Below are 14,534 nucleotides of genomic sequence, written 5' to 3'. Positions count from 1 at the left end.
AACTGATTGCATTGGTTTGGGGTGGTGGGAGAATTAGGGAATGTGGTTTAGCTTAAGATTATTTGGCTTGAGGGGTTAGCCGAAGGAAGAGAATGGGATTTAAGCTACTTGTGGTCCAAACCCCCAATGGCTACCTTGGGTGCTGATATCAAATGTGGAAGAGGAGACAGAATTGGGGCCTGTTTCACATGATTCTTAATTTTCCCCTTAATTACACAGTGCTCTGAAATGTGTTCATTCTTAGGAATTCTGAGCATGGTCCTCCAAATGTGTGTTTCCCCAAAGGGCTGGGGCTGCAGCTGAGAACCATGCCTCCACTTTGATTTGAGATAGAATCAAGAGATATAGTGATGGGCTAAGATTTTTTTTTCCTGGTCTTAAATGTTCTGGGCCCTTTTGAAAAATTAAACATTGTAAGAGTCTGAAATTCTTGTATTCCATCTAACCATCAACTGAGGCAGCCCTTGCTTTACAGGTGAGAACAGAAACTCAAGGAGGATCCAAATCACTTGAGCAGAGTCTTGGGGAAGTGCCAGAGTCAGGCTTCAGTTCTAGGTTGTATTGCTGGGTATGGTGCTGAATGCCTGGAATCTCAGCACTTGGGAGATAGCTGTACAAAGATTGCTACAAGTTTTAGGCCATCCTGTTCTATACAGCACAGAGCTGTATACTGATACTAGTGTAATGAGACCAGTCCAACTGGAGCTACATAGTGAGACTATCTACAAGCAAGCCAACAAATACTTCAAACCCATACAGCCTTAACCTTTAATCTCTGCTCTTATCTGTTTGTTGGGATGCGCAGGCATGTTTGTGCATGCAAGCATGTGCATGGCCGCTCACATACACGTGGAGGTTTGGATATACTCTGCTTTTGAGACATGGTCTCATACTGATCTAGAACTCTGCCAAGTAGGCTAGGTTGGTTGTTGGGTGAGTCCCAGGGATCCTGCTGTGTCTACCTACTCTAGTAATGGGCTTACAATTGCTTGTCTCCAAGCCTGGCTTTTGAAAATGAGTGTTCTTGGGCATGGAACAGATCATTATGCTGGAGCACTTTATGAACCGAGCCATCTCCTCAGCCCAGCTGTTTGCTCTCTGAGATGACCTCACGGTGGGGTCCTCACTGGTCTAGAGCTTCCTTTCTTGACCAGGCTGACTTCTGGCTTGTGGCCATCCCATCTCCACCTCCCAAGCACTGAGATCACAGGCATGCTCCTCCATGTCCGACTCTGCCTCCAGAATTTCACTTCTGATCTTTTTCCAAGGCAGACTTAGCCCCGAGGTTTCTTTTACCTTTTTTTTTTTTTTTTTTTTGCTTTTTAGCCTAAGGATTTATGAAGAAATCTACTGAGTTATATATGGAAGCTACATCTAGAATTTGATCACACCTCATGTTTTGGAGGCTGTCATCTTCATTAAAACTGCCCTCCCAGGGGTTTCTGTGGTAGATGACCTAATTGGCTGGCTGCTGCTAGCCTGCTCACTCTGTATTTTCTTTTCACCGTGGCAGCTGACCCCAGCCTGGGAGGCAACTCCACTCTGCAGAGTCACTGCGGGCCTGGAATCCCAGCCATCTGGTTGTTCACCTTCCGTTAGGTTTTGTGTTCATCTGTGTGGTCAGAGCTGGCACATGTCATATCTTCATGATCACTCACAGAAAACCGGAGTAAGAGAAGAGGCTGTCCTGGGGAGTCATTTCTTTTTAAGAAAGTGATAGAGAATTTTCATGCACTATTTCCTCCCACAGTTGGACAACCTCACTGCAAAGGAGTCTGGGAAATGTGGGCTCTGGAGGGATCACCACATTCTCAGTTCCCCAAGAAGAGCAGAATGGATCTGGCAGATGATTGTCAGTAACTCCCAGAGAACATGAGTAGACAGACCCACTGGGCTCCGGCTTGGGAGGAAGCCTGGGTACTTCCACACCAAACAGATGAAGCCCCTTCTAGCCTTTTCTCCACATTCTAGGCTACATCCTTTCCCATGTGCTCCTTCTTCCGCACTGACTGTATTCAATCCAGTGACTATTGAGATATGTGCATGATAGTTGGCCACAATAAGCTCAATAAGAGCAGAGTGATGTTTTGATGTTTTGGTTCAAGAATAGAAGCTGGCCTCATTTTCTTGTTCTTTTTTTTTTAAGATTTTTTTTTTAATGTACACTGGGGTTTTGCCTGCATATATGTCTGTGCAAGGATACCTGATCCCCTGGAACTGGAGTTACAGATAGTTATGAACTGCCATATGGTGGTTGGGAATTGAACCCAGGTCCTCTGGAAGAGCAGCCAGCGTTTTTAACTGCTGAGCCGTCTGTCCAGCTCCTCATTTCCCTGTTCTATCAAGGGTTCTTTGTGTCATCTTTAGTTTACTACCTGTAAAGTGGGAGGACATGGTGGTACCTCCCTGTTTTAGATAGATTGCACCGCTATGGTCAAATTCCTAATGGGAGGAAAAATTTCTCTTGGTTCCTTTTTTAGGAACCAAAAACATGGCATTCTGGCCATGGTTACTTGACCTCGTGCTCTTGGACAGCAGGAGCATGTGGCAGGCAGAAACTGTTCTTCACTCCTTGATGGACAGATGACAGGCAGGGAGCAGGGTGGGATCCAGCTGGAGAACATAGCACGGTAATCAGCTTCCTCCGGGCAGCCCCCCCTCTTCCCACCTCCCAGTAATATGTATTTAAATTCATCAGGAAATCAATCCATTGATCAGGGCAGAGCTGTGATTATCTAATTGCCCCAGAAATGCTGTCATAGATGTTCCTAGAGATGTTTTTCACTAATCCCCTTGGTCTTCCTTCCTTCTTTCCTTCCTTCCCTTCCCTTTCCTTCCTTCCTTTCTCTCCCCCTCACCCCCATCTCTCCCTGTCCCTCCCTGCTCCCCCCCACTTTTCTCTTTCTTTCTGCAGGGACACCTGTAGACCAGGCTGGCCTTGAACTCACAGAGATCCACTTGCCTCTGCCTCCCAAGTGCTGGGATTAAAGGTGTGCACCACCACCTCCTAGTCATGATGACCGTGAAGCATGCTCCCACCCTGTGCCAGACATTTTCTAGATGCTGGGCATCTGTCACAACTGACGGACCACCTCTATCTTCAGAGAGCTCCTCGTCTAACAGCATATGTGATGGATGTACAGATAAACTCACAGATGTGATTTCGTATAGTGAAATGTGTCTTGTGGGGCAGTGAGGCGGGGTAAGACAGGATGCAAGGCTGGGGACACGAAAGGCTTGTCCCTTCAACCAGAGCTTGACATGGATCTGTACTCCAACTGCAGTCTCTGCTTAGAGCCACCCCCCCCCATTATGCTTAAGAACAGCTCTGTCAGAAGAGTGTGAGCTTCATGAGGACGTGGACTGCCACGTCCCCTGTGTGGGTGGCTTTGTCTGCTGTGCAGTGTGCCCTTGATCAAGGGTAATGAGTACATGCGGCTGGCAGAGACAGGACCAGTCCTCACAGGCAGCAGCCTCAAGGGAGGGTCTGTTCCGTTCTCCATCTCTACACCTCAGCACACCAATATTGTTTCTGACAGATGGGTGTTTAGCATTTTCTTTAAAGAAGATCCCACATCCCCTCTGGGGAGATGTGTGCTGGATTGAATCATGTAATTCAAAGCACGTGAGAGAATGCCCACATGCCTACCTTGTCTGCCTGGGTTCTCTCCTGCTGTCCCCCTGTTTGGAAGCCATGAAAGGTTATTGATTTTTTTTAGGGCGAGGACTATACCCAGGTTTCTATTATCTTTAAAATCGGGGAACTGGAGATCTGGGGATTTTAGCTACTGCAGCAGCACTTAGTGTTGAAAGAATACATTTCGTCCACACTTTCCCCATGTTGAAATTTTCCTGTTTCTTTTGCCTCATAATTAGTTTATCATAAAATAAATAAGACATAGAAGAGAGGTAATCAGGTAATTATTGGATTAGGAAGTTCATTAAAATATGGGTGGGAAAATGGAGAAGACCATACATACAAACAAGCATACACTAAACAAACAAATGAGTGAGCAAATGAATGAATGTACTTTTAAAAAGTTGCTTTGTTAAACATGTCCTAAAGGAAGCTTGAGGCCTTGGCTAGAGGAGACACTGTGTCAGCTGAGCGTGACAGAGCCTATTCGTTCTATCCTCAGGGATAGGTGCCCCAGTAATAGACCATGCACCCCAGCTTTCATGAAACCTCTTGCTCTGCAAGTTAGCATTCATTGTGCTGATGGCCATTTTGGTTATGGCAGATGCGTCTGGAGTGTGTTGTGCTTAGGGGATATGAAAAGTGAATATTCAAGCTTGGTTGTGCATTGGAGGAGGCCCTGGGGCAGTTGTTCTACCCTCTCCAGCCTACATGGGAGGCGCGGCCACCTCCCCTTCCTACTCACAACAGTGTGTGTGGGGGAACATGAACCTCAAAAATGCAGCCTATTCTTCCCCTTTGCTGGCCTCTAGGGTTTGCTTTGCCCAACACCCTTGCTTCTTATAAGTTGGGGACCTGTGGTAACCTGCCCACACTCCCTTTCTTACTTTAGCCTTCATCTCAAAAGGAAAAAGAAAGTAACCCTGGACCCCTTTAGCCTCTACCCTCTCCTGTCCCATTGTCACAGCCATCAGATCTCTTAACATGCTTTTCTGTCCCTTCCCGTGTGACACCCTTGTGGACCTGGCTATTTCTTGCTTGTCTAAACGATGCATCACACCCCTCCGCGTGTCCTCGTCTCACCGTCCCTTTTGTTGCCTCCGTTGCACCTCTCTAGAACCCTGCCACTGCCAACTTCTTTCTTCTGGAAAGGGTGTGATGTCAGCATCCCCTCACCTCACACCCCCTCTAACTTCCATCCAACTCTTTTCTCCCTCTGGTCCAGGTGGTCTACTCGTGATGGATTCACTTTCCCATCATCCTGTCTTCAGCCTGCTGCCCTCTGGCTCCTTCCTTTGCCCTGTATGAAGAAGGACTCCCTGAAGCATCCCAGCCCAACTCCCCAGCACTTTCTCTTGGGATCCTTGTGTCTTTAGACTCCTGCTGAATTAAACCTGGGGAGAGCACTTGAGACTTCAAGCTCTTTCTTTCCACCCCATTTACTCTGTTCCTCTTACCTGCAAGAATTTTCCACCCAGGCAGTGCCTTCCTATACTGTCTTATTGCGCCGTCTCCCTGGGGATGACTCCACACTAGCTGATTGGACCACCTGGATAGATGCTGGTGAGTCTTTGATGGCTATCTCCTTGTCCTACCTCTTCCCAACATCTTTAGCAGGCACGTTGATAGAAATGCTCTCAGGGGATAGTGGGGGAAGGTTGGACAGGTCTGTTGGGCTCCAGACTGTTATGGCTGGTAGAAATTTAAAAACAAAATGCTGTTAAATTTTCCAGTTTTGAGTCTCTCAAAGATTTACAAATGTTTCTACTAAAACCTAAGACCCATGACTGTGAAGCAGCGCTCTAGGACGATGGTTGACTTAGGTAGATGCTCACTGATTGCCTGGTATCTTTGTCCTAATGTAGGCTCTTTAACTGAGCCTGTCCCAACCAGCTTTCTCCAAACCCACCCCTTCCTGTGTACTCTGTGTGTCTAGTGACCCCTGGTATCCACTCTTCCAAGCCAGAAGTGAGAAGGAGGGCTGTAGGTGGAAACTGCTCATTCATTTCCTGACTGCTCAGACCCAAATAATCACACAGAGACCATATTAATTATAGCACTGTTTGGCCTATTAGCTCAGGCTTCTTATTAGCTCTTTCATTTAAATTAACCCGTTTCTATTAATCTTTGTATCTATTGGCACGAAGCTGTGGCTTTTTGGCAAAGGTCCAATGGTCTTTCTCCTTTGGTGGCTACATGGCATCTCCCTGACTCTGCCTTCTTTTTCTCTATGTCTCTGTTCAGATTTCCCCGCATGGCTTTACTCTACTAAGCCATTGGCTGAAACAGTTTCTTTACTAACCAATGGTAATAAGGCATATTCATAGCATCCAGAGGGGAATCCCACATCAGAGGGTCGTCTTCCTCACTCCTCTTTCCTCCTCTCTGACACCGTATTGCTCATTCTCCCTGTTGCTGAGAAGCAACTTAAATTAGGAGAAAGTGCTTATTTGAGCCCACGGTTGCTAGAGTTAAAGGGTTACAGTCTGCCTGTACATCCTGGTGGCGGAAGCATGAGGCAACTGGTAATGTGACATCTACAGTCAGGAAGAAGAGAGAGATGAACATTGATGCTCTACTTATTTTCGTCTTTGCATACAGTGCATGGAATGTTTCCACCTCCGTTTAGATGTCTTCCCGCCCCAGCTGATCCAGTCTCAAATGCCTTTACAGACATGTCCAGATGTTTGTCTCGTAGGTGACCCTAGATACTGTCATGCTGACAGTGTTAACCACCACACACACTCAACTCCAAATTCTAGTAACATTATTTTCTAAACAAACATGGAATCTGTTTTCACACCTTCATTCCTAACCTCTGCCTTCACTGGTCAGGCTTCTAGTATCTCTGGTCTGGATCTCAGACCTCTTAAGGGCTTCAAGTGGTAATATATCATTACTGACTCTCTTTTTTTAGATTTATTTTTATTGATTTTATTGAACTATACATTTTTCTCTGCTCCCCTCCCTTCCTCTCCCCTTCCCTTCTACCCTCACCCATGGTCCCCATGTCCCCAATTTATTCAGGAGATTTTGTCTTTTTCTACTTCCCATGTAGATTAGATCAATGTATGTCTTTCTTAGGGTCCTCATTGTTGTCGAGGTTCTCTGGGATTGTGGTTTGTAGGCTGGTTTTCTTTGCCTTATGTCTAAAAGCCATTTATCAGTGAGTACATATGATGTTTGTCTTTCTGGATTTGGGTTACCTCACTCAAAATGATGTTTTCTAGCTCCATCCACCTGCCTGCAAATTTCAAGATGTCGTTATTTTTTTTCTGCTGCATAGTACTCCATTGTGTAAATGTACCACATTTTCCTTATCTATTCTTTGGTCGAAGGGCATGTAGGTTGTTTCCAGGTTCTGGCTATGGCAAGCAATGCTCCTATGAACATAGTTGAGCACATGTCCTTGTGGTATGATTGAGCATCCTTTGGCTATATACCCAAAAGTGGTATCACTGGGTCTTAAGGAAGGTTGTTTCTTAATTTTCTAGATGTACCAGCTTGCACTCCCACCAGCAATGCAGGAGTGTTCCCTTTACCCCACATCCTCTCCAGCATAAGTTGTCATCAGTGTTTTTGATCTTGGCCATTCTTACAGGTATAAGATGAAATCTCAGAATTGTTTTGATTTGCATTTCTCCGATGGCTAAGGATGTTGAGCATTTCCTTAAGTGTCTTTCAGCAACTTGAGATTTGTCTGTTGAGAGTTTTCTGTTTAGGTTTGTACCCCATTTTTAAAATTAGATTATTTGTTCTTTTGATGACCAATTTCTTGAATTCTTTGTATGTTTTGGAGATCAGACCTCTGTCTGATGTGGAGTTGATGAAGATCTTTTCCCATTCACTGACTCTCTTGATGTAAAAAAAAAACCTATTATTTAGAGCCAGGTATGTAATCTTATACCCTTGACAATGATTGGTTTTGGAATGATCTCATGACCAATGGACACAATAGGATGGGGTGTCTGCTGGGAAGTTTCTGGTAATGTTTGCCATTGTTTAAAAAAGAAAAGAAAAAGCCATGCATAGAGGTACCTAATAGCTGACTTCTGTCTGTGGTCATTGCTGTCTGGCTAACTGGACTCTTTTAGCCTTCTGCTGAGAACAAGGAAAGGCTGTATTGGAGCTGCTGCCGAGAGGATGATGGAGGTGCAAGTGTCGGAATCCACGCCCTGAACCCACCACTTCTACTTCCTGTTGGTTCAGAAACTGTAGCCACATTGGATAATATGTGTTATGACAAATTCAGTCAATTGAGAGTTATGTTTTGTGTTTGAGAAATCCAGAAGCGCCCTGACTGGTCACCTTGCCTCCTGCCTCCAGGCCTGATGGGGTGGTCCCTCTTGACACTAACCTGCCTGCATTGTCTCCTGCTTGTGACTTTTAGTTCCCACAGGCTAAAGCCCCCCTCCCCCCCACCAAAAAAAAAGGAAAATAAAAAAGTCGAGCAGTGGCAGCGCACGCCTTTAATCCCAGCGCTCAGGAGGCAGAGGTAGGCGGATCTCTGTGAGTTCAAGGCCAGCCTGGTCTACAAGAGCTAGTTTTAGGACAGGCCCCAAAGCTACAGAGAAACCCAGTCTCGAAAAACCAAAAAAAGAAAAGAAAAGAAAAAAAAAAGTCTCCCTTAACAGGTCTCCTGATTTGGTTCTTCTTTCTCAATATAAACCTTATAGCCCTTCTAGCCTGATCTGCTTCTGTTCTCTCTATAAATGATACTATTTAATATCTTTATATAAACGATACTGTTTAACATCTCTATATAAATGGTACTGTGTGCCAGGAACAGTTCAATTCATAGGGTTGTATAAAGAAACACGAGAGACAAGATCCCTGCTTTTACTGAGTACTCCAGCCACTACCTGTAACCGTCCTTACCATCCACCCCTTCTCCCTCAGTCCTTCTGTGACCAATTCCTAACTGTCTCCTTTTCTCCAGTGCAGTGTTTTAGCCCTTAGCATCATCTATTTACTTCAGCCCTAGTTTGGTTGTACCGATATGATCAAATACCAGGATATCAAATACTGTGGTGGTTTGAATACAAATGCCCCCATAGGCTTATGCATTTGAATGCTTAGCCATGGGGAGTGACACTATTTGAGAAGGATTAAGAGGTGACATTGTTGGGGTAGTGTGGCCTTATTCAGGAGATATGTCATTTTGGGGAAGGATTTGAGGTTTCTAAAGCCCATGCCAAGCCCAGTCTCTCTGTCCCCCCACCCTTTCCTGGCCTGCTGCTCAGGATGTGCTGTCAGCTACTGATCCTACTTCCACTATACTCTCCGCCATGATGATAATGAGTTGGAATGGTAATCAAGCCCCCAATTAAATGTTTTCTCTTATAAGAGTTGCCTTGGCAGCCTACAGAATGGGAAAATATCTTCACCAGCCTCACATTGGACAGAGGGCTGATCTCCAAAATATACAAAGAACTCAAGACACTTGACATCGAAAAGACAAGTAATCTAATAAAAATGGGGCACAAAAATGGGGTAATACCTAAACAGAGAATTCCCAACAGACAAATCTCAAGTGTCTGAAAGACACTTAAAGAAATGTTCAACATCCTTGGCCATCAGAGAAATGTAAATCAAAACAACCCTGAGATTCCGTCTTACACCTGTCAGAATGGCCAAGACCAAAAACACTGATGACAACTTATGCTGGAGAGAATGTGGGGTAAAGGGAACACTCCTCCATTGCTGGTGGGAGTGGGAACTTAAATTTGCTTTGGAAGTCAATATGGCAATTTCTCAGAAAATTAGGGAACAATCGGCCTCAAGACCCAGCAATACCCAAAGAATGCTCAATCATACCACAAGGACATGTGTTCAACTATGTTCATAGTAGCATTGTTTGTAATTGCCAGAGCCTAGAAACAACCTAGATGCCCCACAACTGAAGAGTAGATAAAGAAAATGTAGTACATTTACACAATGGAGTAACGATAAAAAAAAATAATGTCATCTTGAAATTTGGAGGCAGATAGAGGGATCTAGAAAAAAAAAAAAACATTGTGTGAGGTAACCCAGACCCAGAAAGACAAATATAATATGTACTCACTCATTAGTGGATTTTATACAACAAGCAAAGAAAATTAGCCTACGGTCCACAACCCCAGAGACCCTAGACAACAAAGAGGACCCTAAGAGAGATATACATGGGTCTAATCTACATGGGAAGAAAAAGACAAGATCTGAGTAAATTGGGAACATGGGGACCATGGGCAAGGGTACAAGGGGAGGGGGAGGAAAGGAAGGGAGTGGAAAAAGGAAAAAAGAGCTGCCTTGGTCATGGTGTCTCTTCACAACAACAGACCAGCAACAAAGACAATGACCAAAAGGAATTCAGCCAGGAAAGGATTTATTCAGCTTAGGCTTTCATGTTACCATCCATCACTGAGGGAAGTCAGGGCAGAACCCAGAGGCAGAAACAGAAGCAGATGCAATGGAGGATTACTGCTTCCTGGTTTGCTCTCCTTGCCTTGCTTAGCCTGCTTTCACATACAACTCAGGATTACCAACCCAGGGAAGGTGCTGACCACAGTGAGCCGGGCTCTTCCACATTGATCATTCATCAAGAACATGTTCCCATAGTCTTGCCTATAGACCAGTCTGGACGAGGTCACTGGGAGAATTCACTAATGAACTTAAAAAAAAATCCTTAAAAGTGGTCTGGAGAGATGGCCTATTAGTTAAGAACACTGGCTGTTCTTCCAGAAGACCTGGATTCAGTTCCCAGCACCCATATGGCAGCTCACTGTTTGTAATTACAGTCCCAGGGGATCCAACACCCTCACACAGACATGAATGCAGATAAGACATCAATGTACAAAAAAAAAAAAAAATGCTTAAAAGTCATTGAAGCACAGGTACATAAAAACCTCTTAGCTGTCATAAGAACTGTTTCAAACCAATGCCCCCCCCCCAACCTTTTACCTCTTCTGCTGGGCACAGACACCTGTGACACCTGTGACACATGTGAAAGTTAGTAACCCTTTACTCTCCAGCCACTCCTTAGGCAGGCAGACACACAGCTGAGCACAGCAGCAAGAGAGAGGAATGGGAGACCATAGGCCTCAGGGGGAGGACTCTGCTCCTCTTGAAGATGAAAGTGAACTCGGGTTAGATAGAAGCCAGGTCGGCAGACTGGAGGAGCATCCACTTCAGAGCTGCAAAATGATGCGAAGACAGAACATGCAGCAAGCATCCTGGCGGGAATGGGCACAGAGTGGTCCCAGATCAGATGTCAAAATGCCAGAGAGTTTTCATGTCTTGGATCATGTGCCTGCACCATTGGGCCAAGGAGTATCTTGGAGCTGGTGTCCCATGGTTCTTGACTATTCCTCCCAGCAAGGGTTAAAGGTAGAAGACATCCCCTACCCCACTACAAAAAAAAAAAAAAAAAAAAAAAAAGAAGAAGCCAGTGAAGGTAATTATACCACCCTCTATTTAGCTGCTAAAGAATTTACCATTCAAGGAGATAGGGACCCTCCTCAACAGAGGCGTTTGGCAGGCCAACACTCTCACATTACCCAGATTGTGTAGAGAGCATGAGTGATTTCCGCTGGCTCCCAGACCTCTAACGGAGGTGTCTCTTTACAAAGGCCCTGCTTCAGGCCAGCTGAAGGCCTCCGCGGTGCCTCCAGAGGCCCGCAGTCCTAATCCCTTTAGCAACAAAGATCTGTTTCTTTGCTTAGCATGAAGTAGGCCTCAGAGGCCTGTGTGTGTCTTCGCCTGTAGGCCAGAAGCCTCCTGTTTACAATTTCCCCATTCCTGTTTTTAATGTTGTTCTGAGAGCAGCCACAAAGGGCTAGTTTTGTCCAGCAGGAACAAGGGAGCTATTAGAGAGAGACGGAGGAAGGAAGGAAGGGAGATCGCAGCGAGGACTCCTGGGATTAGCAGACACAGCTGTTCCCGGAGGGAGAGGAGCTTCAGGCTGTTTACAATTTCCGTCACATTTACATTTTTTAATATTTTATTTCCTAATGTTCCCCCCCACCCCAACTCCCGATCAGCTTCCTACCCACCATTTAAAGCCTGTGTCTCACCACAGTATTGTTGGGTGGAGGGTGCCTGGTCAGGCCAGTTTGAGCCTTTTTCTTTAGTACCCTGCAGCTCTGGGGTGGTGGTCTGTGGACTTGGGGGTTACAGGCTTCAGACACCCAGATGTCTGAGGAAATCCGTCTTCCAGAAAAGTGGTTCCAGTTCTTGTCCTGATTGTATACATGACTGCAGTTTTCTGGGCCCTGCCTGATGCGTTCAAATCCCACGGAGCCCTGCCTGTCTTTGGTGTCCCGAGCCACTTTATGAACAGCTCTCATCCCTGTCTTGCTGTTGCGTGTCTGAGGAGTGTTTTAAGGATGCTGATGGTAGGTAGAGAGAATCTATCATACCCCACATTTCTAAGATGCCTTATGGCTGCTGCTTTAACAACATCATCAAGACCTGCATCCCCCGGAGCAAACCATGCATGCCATTTGCTTATTTTTGTTTACCTGCATATTGAGTTTTTGCACATTTGTGATAAAACAATAGGGAGAGAGGCTGGAGAGATGCTCTGAGGTTAAGAGTACATACTGCTCTTCCAGAGTACCTGAGCCTGGCTCCCAGCACCCATGCCAGGAAGTTCACAACCACATATAACTCTAGCCCTAAAGGATCTGATGCCTCCATTTTCTGGAGGCATCTGCATGGATGTCCAGATATCCACACACAGACACACAGACACACAGACACACAGACACACACACACATGATTAAACATAAAAGACATCCTTGAACAACGCGGTCTTATTCTTCATTTTCCATAGTATATGCCAGGCAAAATTTCTTATCTAACAACTCCCTGTCTCTGTCTCTCCCTCCCTCCTTTTTTTGACCCCTTCCCTGTTATAAATAGTAGCAACTTGTTGCATATCCTTCTACACCTAGCACCACACCCAAACAATCGTATGGAAAAAGTAACCTTGGACTGGGAGAGTTTTAGCCTCGTTGTTAGTCTCTGATGTTGGCAGCTCTGGCAGTTTTCAGTAGCTGCAGCCAGGTCAGCCTTGGTGAGTGGCAGTCTGTGTGGTGAAGCCCATCTTTGTCACCATGGCCGCTCTTTTATGGGCCCATTGGGCAATGGCAGGGATGGCTTGGGAAAGAGACTGAATGTCCAGAGAATGGGTCATTCTATCTGCTCGATTATTAAACTCCTCCTTTCCTGACGTCACGTTTGATGAACATGTACGTGGGACGCCAATATCTTCACATCCTTTGCTCATTAGGAGAAATCTACCCACACACACTTCTTGCCTAGATGTCTTTCTCACCAATTTTCCAGCCATGCTCTTTCCAAGTCCCTGAACAATCGCAATCTGATCATTTCTCCTTTTAAACAAAATGCATGACTCCCGTGTACTGCCTGAAGTCCAGCCCGCTGTGAAGATGCCTCTTCACCAGGGTCTTTTACGGTTGGTTGTCCCAGAGCAAGGTTGTAATCCTGCAACTGTCTACTTCTGGATGATATAACATGCAGAACCATCAGTAAACCCGGACCTTGTCTTCTCCTCCTCAGTCAGTGGATCATAGGTCACACCTCATGAGCTCAGGAGGATATAGGTGCATGCTTGTCAACAAACAGTGTTTTTTTTAAAAAAATATTTTATTGTTTTTAATTGTCCTATACATTTTTCCTCCCTCCCCTTCCTCCCTCCCCACTCCCTTTTACCCCAACTGTAACCCCCCATGCTCCCAATTTACTCAGAAGATCTTGTCTTTTTCTCCTTCCTAGGTAGATCCATGTATTTCACTCTTAAGGTCATCTTTGTTATCTAGGTTCTCTGGGGTTGTGAATTGTAGGCTGGTCATTCTTTGCTTTATGTTCTAAAAGCCACTTGTGGGTGGGTACACATTGTATTTGTATTTCTGGGTCTGGGTTACCTCACTCAGTATGGTTTTTTCTGGTTGTTCATTTGTCCAGCAGACAGCATTGTAAGGGGAGCAGAAACCATAGGCATTTGAGCAACTTCTTGATGCAACTTGGTGCCCTTAGGACCTACTTGGGCCCAATGATGCATATACCATTTCCATAATGTATTGCTCCTATGCACATCTTACTTTATGATTTGGTGGGTCAGATAACACCCAGTTCATGATAAACAGCCAGGTGACATGGTAACTTGGTAGTCCATGGTCAGACATTCAGTTTTCACTAAGGCTGTTTAGCAAGCCAAGGACTGACTAGTTGTCTGCAGATGATAGCAGAGCCTTGCTCCAAAATCCCAAAGATCTCTTCTGTGTTCACCTATCGGGGCTTGCCCAAAGGCTCCAGACAGCATCTCTGTCTGTCACTGACACCTCAGGTATCACTGGGACTGCTGGACCATATGGTCTGAGTGGTAGAGCAACCCGAACAGGAGCCTGGACCTATTGACGAGCCTTCTCCTGTTCCGGGTCCCACTCAAAGCTAGCAGCTTTCCCAGTCACTTGGTATAAAGCAAGAGAAACACAGCCGTGTGAAAAATCCAGAGAGGCCCAGTAAACATTTTGCTTCTTTCTTGGTGGTGCAAGGGGCCAGGTGCAATAACTTCTCCTTCACCTTAGAGGAAATCTCTCTCTTTCTCTCGGCATGCCCCACATCACTGGACTCCTAAGGATTTCACTGAGGAAGAAGTATCTTGAATTTTGGGTTGAGTTTATTTCCAGTTCCTTGATGTGCGTATGTGTTGCCAACAGGACCAAAGTGGTTGCTACCCTCCAGCTCACTTGGTCCAATCAGGATAACGTTACTAATGTAGTGAACCAATGTGATATTTTGCAGAAGAGACCAACGACCAAGACCCATTTGAATTAAATTAGGACACAAGGCTGGAGAGTTTTAGTAAAACTGTAAAGGTATTCTGTTGGCTTT

Source organism: Myodes glareolus, chromosome 13 (assembly GCF_982192425.1).
Source record: "Myodes glareolus chromosome 13, mMyoGla1.1, whole genome shotgun sequence".
Classification (NCBI taxonomy): Eukaryota; Metazoa; Chordata; class Mammalia; order Rodentia; family Cricetidae; genus Myodes; species Myodes glareolus.
The sequence above is the reverse complement of the archived record's forward strand: the minus strand, read 5'-3'. Positions refer to the sequence as shown.